The sequence below is a fragment of the Misgurnus anguillicaudatus genome, chromosome 22 (genome assembly GCF_027580225.2).
Source record: "Misgurnus anguillicaudatus chromosome 22, ASM2758022v2, whole genome shotgun sequence".
Taxonomy (NCBI): domain Eukaryota; kingdom Metazoa; phylum Chordata; class Actinopteri; order Cypriniformes; family Cobitidae; genus Misgurnus; species Misgurnus anguillicaudatus.
In genome coordinates this window covers 12,479,232-12,485,206 of record NC_073358.2, presented here as the reverse complement: position 1 = coordinate 12,485,206, position 5,975 = coordinate 12,479,232, and positions in this window count along the sequence as shown.

The following is a 5,975-nucleotide window of genomic DNA, read 5'->3' as shown; positions in this document are numbered from 1 at the left end:
TCATGACCTGATTTAATTTTTTCACCATACTGCTACGCTGACATGTGAGTAACATGTAAGTTATTGTTTTGGTGTTATTATAAACGCTTTGTTAAGTTGTCGCACTGAAATGTGTAATTTTAACAATATAACTGCTATTTTAAGTGCTTGTGTGTTAGGCTCTCATATATCACACAAAGCCAAGTCACATTGCTAAACACAAGATAAATCATTAATCTTGGAGGGAGTTACCGTGTCGGATAGCAGTAGGTTACTGAAGGGCAAGACTGATATAAAAGAAAAAAGATAGCGAATCCTCTTTAAACTTTCTTTTTTTAAAAGCACTCATCGTCACCCGTATTAAATTTGAAAGTGCGAAACCTCACTGGCTATGCAAGATTAGTGTTGTCCTTCAAAAGAAAACAGTAGCAGGCTAAATCCTTAAATCGTCAGCAGTAGCATTGGTATAATGCCATTCATATATCAGGCCATGATTATAATCACTCACTGCTTATTATACAGTATGTGCTGTCAGGCATGTTTCACATCAGCTTACATGTCCCCGCACAGAGCTGTCTATTTTGTTAGAAAGAGCATAAGAGGATATTTCTGATGTGTGAAGTTTCCATTTGCTGAAAGGCCATATGGCTGTGAAACACAAACAACCAAATCTTTTTGTCTTTCCATCAAGTAAACTGCATTAGAGATTTTAGGTCTCAAAGCATTTTTGCCTGTTACACCCTAATATTTTTAACTCACAAATAAGTCTTTAGTTGGTTCACCACAATCAACCCAACAAATTTCCCCCATTATTTGTGAAATATTACTTGTTAAATGTTATTTGTGATTAATATCCAAGCTGTAATTTTGTCAATAAAAAGTGTTATTTTATTATTTGTATGTGTCAATAAAACTGCCATTAGCTAAACAAATTATTTTAAATGAATTTTTTTCCAAATACTGCATTTCGATGCCATCTCAGCACACATTTCCATACAATACATAAGATGCGATGGAAAGTTTCTGTTTTAAAGATGTGTAGGGTGTATGAACTAGTTTGAAAAGTGTGTTTTAATATATTTTTATTGGAAGTTTATAAAATTCCACAGGACTGAAACGTCCATAGCTGGACTGAAACGTCCATAGCTGAAACCATTCAGATATATCTGGCAAACCATTAACCGCTCATTGCATAAGAGTAAACTAATAGTCTGCACTCTTGCAGATGTGCACTTTGAACCATTATCTTATCTTATCTTCATACCACACATTAGAACCTCGAGACCATCGGCTGAGTCAAGAGCGCCCAATCCATCTGTTGCCAGTTTTAGTCTATATTAAGATATATAAACAAAATCAGAGGCCAATAACTGTTATATGTTTGCAGCTATGAAACTACGATGAACTACTATGATTTACATGATACTAGTATTTAAAATAATTAAAAAGTAGTGGAAAAAGTATATCAATAAAAGGCATTTATATAATGTAATCTAATACTAATATTAATAAATTATAATTAGATCTACAATTTATCAGAGTTAAGTCTATTAGCATTCTTTCTATGCGAACAGGTGTATCAACAATTTTCTAATTGCAAAATGCCATGGTTTTAACCTCATGTCAATAGGTTCGAGTTCTGAATGCTGATTGGTCAATACAGCATTCCAGCCATACTAAAATTAACAATCATGTAACAGATATGGTGTGAAAATCCTGTTCACCAAGCTACCGTGTTAACCAATACACAGAACCCACAGCGATCAAATTAGTTTACATGTCAAGGAATATATGAAGAGTTTCGTTGCAAAACGAGCTAACTCCGTTTTTTTATTTTTCAGAAATCTCGTTTTTTGGTTGTGCATTCCAATTAATATCAATTCAACTGCAGTTGGTTTGTTTTGATTTAAACCATCATAACTTAAAAAATACAGCTAAGTAGCACCATAAAACAAAATAATAACATGATAACATAGTAATAAACATGTTTTGACAAAAAGTTTAAAAACGGAGTTATCTCGTTTTGCAACGAAACTCTTCATATCTTCCAACACTTAATACTTTTAAAATAAAATGTTTTTAATTGATTTGTGATGACATAATAAATGTATTAGTTGTAGAAATTTGGAATCCACTGTATGAAATTTGCTTTATGTAATTTATAAGGCTCACTGTGCTGTAATGTATACAATAGTACGTATTAGATCTGTTAGTACACTCTAAAAACAAACGGTGCTATATAGCACCAAAAGTGGTTCCTTGCTCGTAATCATAGAAGAACCGTCCCCAGTGCCACACAGCACCAGTGAAGCACCGGTGAAGCACCTGTGCAGAACCATATAGTGCTATGTAGAACCAAATGTGGTGCTATAGTGGTGCTATATGGCCCCTATATGGTTCTACACAGGTGCTTCACCGGTGCTATATGGCACTAAAAACGGTTCTTCTATGGTTACGATTCAAATCAACAGTTTTGGTGCTATATAGCACCGTTTGTTTTTTTAGAGTGTAATGCCGAAAGCCTGAGTGCACTTAATGTCAGTGTATTAAGATACATTGTATTTCTGTTACATATTCATTACAGTCCCTGACTGCTCTATTTTCAGAAAACAGTATTTTCTGCCTCATTTATAAAGCGTGCCTATGCAAAGATTTGATCGTAGAGTGTACGTACGCAAAAATCCATGGCAACGTTCACATTTATAAAAATTGTCTTTGACGTGGAAAAGTACTTAGCGCCACGTCAGCGTCTGAGCAGACGTACGCACTTTTGCTTTTCAGATTGCTTGTCCTATTCTTGCTACTCGAAAACGAACATTGACAGGCGCTCTTTTATATGTCAATGATATTAATTGGGCATTGTTTAAAGGCGAGCCATCAAGATAATTTGCGATTTATAGATTCCACATATGAAAGAAAGGGGTACGCGCGTTTTCTGTGCGTACGTTTGTTGTATGAATCACATAAACGCTTTTTTGAGAAATGATCGTGAGATCAAAATTAGGACGGTTTCTACGCAGCATTTTATAAATGAATAAAAAGCACGAGAGTTAACACAATGCCAACTGTTTAATTTAGTAGCTCAGATTTAAGCAAGTACTACCAGTCCACATTCAGGTCAGGGGGTCAGGGTTTGACTGGTTATTAGCTCAGTTTGTCCTTGCTAGATAACTCCCTGCAAGTATTATTCATCAAATATTTTTATTTTAAATCCCCTCAATCCTGACCTAAAGCCATTCAGAAATACACTTTTTTGAAAATAGGCCCATTTTCCAGCTCCACTAGAGTTAAACAATTGATTTTTACCATTTTTGGAATCCATTCAGGCGATCACCGGGTCTGGCGGTACCACTTTTAGCATAGCTTAGCATAATCTATTGAATCTGATTAGACCATTAGCATCACACTTATAAATGACCAAAGAGTTTCGATATTTTATTAATAATATTACACAGTGCTGAAAATAGTCCCCTGCTATTAAAAGTTACTAAAGAGACTATTTTCAGGCACTGCGTAATATAATTGTGCCTTCTGCAGCCATGGTATGGCAGCAAAGTCCTTGATTATTACACCAGAATGAGAGTAGTTCCTAGTCGTATCAGCTTAGAAAATCGCAAATTTTAATTTTCCGTCGGCCTTAGTACACAATATAACTACAGAAGATTTAAGTTTTAAATAGGAAAAATATCGAAACTCTTTGGTCATTTTTGAGCCTGATGCTAATGGGCTAATCATATTCAATGAAAAGTGGTACCGCCAGACCCAGAAATTGGCTGAATGGATTCCAAAACGGTAAAAATCAAATGTTTCAATCCAACCTATTTTTTAAAAAAGTGGAGTGTCCCTTTAAGAGTCTAATAACAAAGCTAATTTACAAAAAAAACATTCAGACACACTTAGAGGGTTTTGCATCTGAGCTCTTCATCTATACTGCTTATGTTTTGTTATGTTTTATTGTAGTGTAATAGTGTAATGTTATGTACTAGACAAATATACAAGTGCCCAAAGGACTCTTAAAAGTGTGACATATCCCCTTTCTGCTGCGACCTTAGCATTGTGTGAGCAGCACAGAGATCATTGGTTACAACCCAGTGAACACACATAATGCTAAAAAGTTGCTTTGGATAAAGGGTGTGCCAAATGTATAAAAAGTGCACATTTGATTAATGACCTATAAATAACGCAAAATCTAAAGATAAATATTCAAATTAGCAGATTCGAAGATCATAAAGTCATACACACCCTGTTTTATAAATGTCATTTGCAAATCACTTCCTGTAGTTTAAAGACATTAATGTGGGCTCTAATTGCTTTTAATACCATGCAGAATCCATTTACAATCTTGGTTTATATAATAAAACGGCTGGTGCAAAGGTCAAATGCCATGCCAAACGTGTGCCATGCATTTGCTCTGCACGTCAAAAGTTTAGATTTCATAAAGTTGGCTAAAAATGAGTGTGCAAGCTAGTATGTGTTTAACTTCAATGACATTTACATTAAAGCTTTACTATTTCATTTAAAAAGAGGAAAATATTTATAGTAAATAATAGGTGTGTACCATCTTTTGTATCAAAAGACATTATAGTTGATTGTTTTAAAATGACGAAAGTGTGGCTCTACAGTCCCTCCTTTTTCCGGGGTACAGCACATTTGACTGTGGTTTCCTTTCACAGATTCACATGATACAGCGAGGCTAAGTTGAGACGTGCATGGTCAACCCAATGCTGTAGTACCAAAATAAATAGGTCACATTTAAAATAATCACAATTTTCAACTTCAGTTTTTAGATCTTGCAATGTTAATCTTTAAATATTAGCAATTCAAAATGCACAAGCTGTTGCTGTCATCATGCACACCAATCCCATTAAAAACATTCTATTAAAATATAAAATGTGGATTGGATTGGTTTTATTGAGCAATCAGCCTATCTGATGTGCATCATTTTGACTTCTGACTTTGACGTAAATGAGTTTCAACCGATGCAAGACCATTTCTACCCTAACACATGTGCCATACAGTTGGGTACTTCCTCATTTGAACTGTTAAATACCAAACAAAGTATTATAAAGATCAGATGAATGACTATGAGCAGGCATGATAAAGACATAATGTAGTTTGTTAAATATTTGCACTTTTATAGAACATGAAGTACACTTATTGCGCATCTTGCACGTCACAGGTCTGTTTTGAAAGAATTGTAAATGCAAATCTAACGCAACAAACCATAGATTTACGCATAGCTTGCGTAGTAAAACAAATAGGCATATAAAGATTTGTGAGATTTTTTTGTGCATCTAATAAAGCTTATCTGGACAATTCAGACATTTGGGACCCAACATGTGTAATCCATACTAGTCTCAATCTAATTCTGACATAGGAGCATCAAAGTTTAGTTTTTTTACACATTGATTTAAATCCATGACCTTACACAGTTAGTATTAAAGATATCAATGATCTTGGTTTTCTCAGGCAGTCACACATTTTTGAGCCCATGCAGTGTAATGTGATATTAATACATTTCTGCATTCATACAAGCTTGTTTTTAACGGTTGTGTGATATGCTAATATGTACTGTGTTAGGAGATTATCAAATGTCCAGTATAGAGGAAAATTAGCCTGTGTGGGCAAACTTCGGCTTATTTAAAGTATTTGTACTGTTGATCAATAAATACGGTCCCTTAACAATAAATAAAAAAAGCAAAACTTTGTTTCTTTGGGTTTTGAAACCAAAAACAATGTATTGTATTTTATTCACCTGAAAATGAGTTATCCGTGATAAAACCAGCTAAATTGAGTTAGTCTGTAACTTACTAAGTGAGAGAACAAGAAGTTCTGTAACCTTCAGCCCCTTTTGTGACTGGTGACATCAATGGCGTGCCATCATATCGCACCACAACATTTGCATAACCTCAAAAGTCTCTGCAACGGTACATGGAGTTCAACTGCTAGATCTCTATAGATCAGCCCATAAAAGAAAATCAATAAAAATGTCAGTC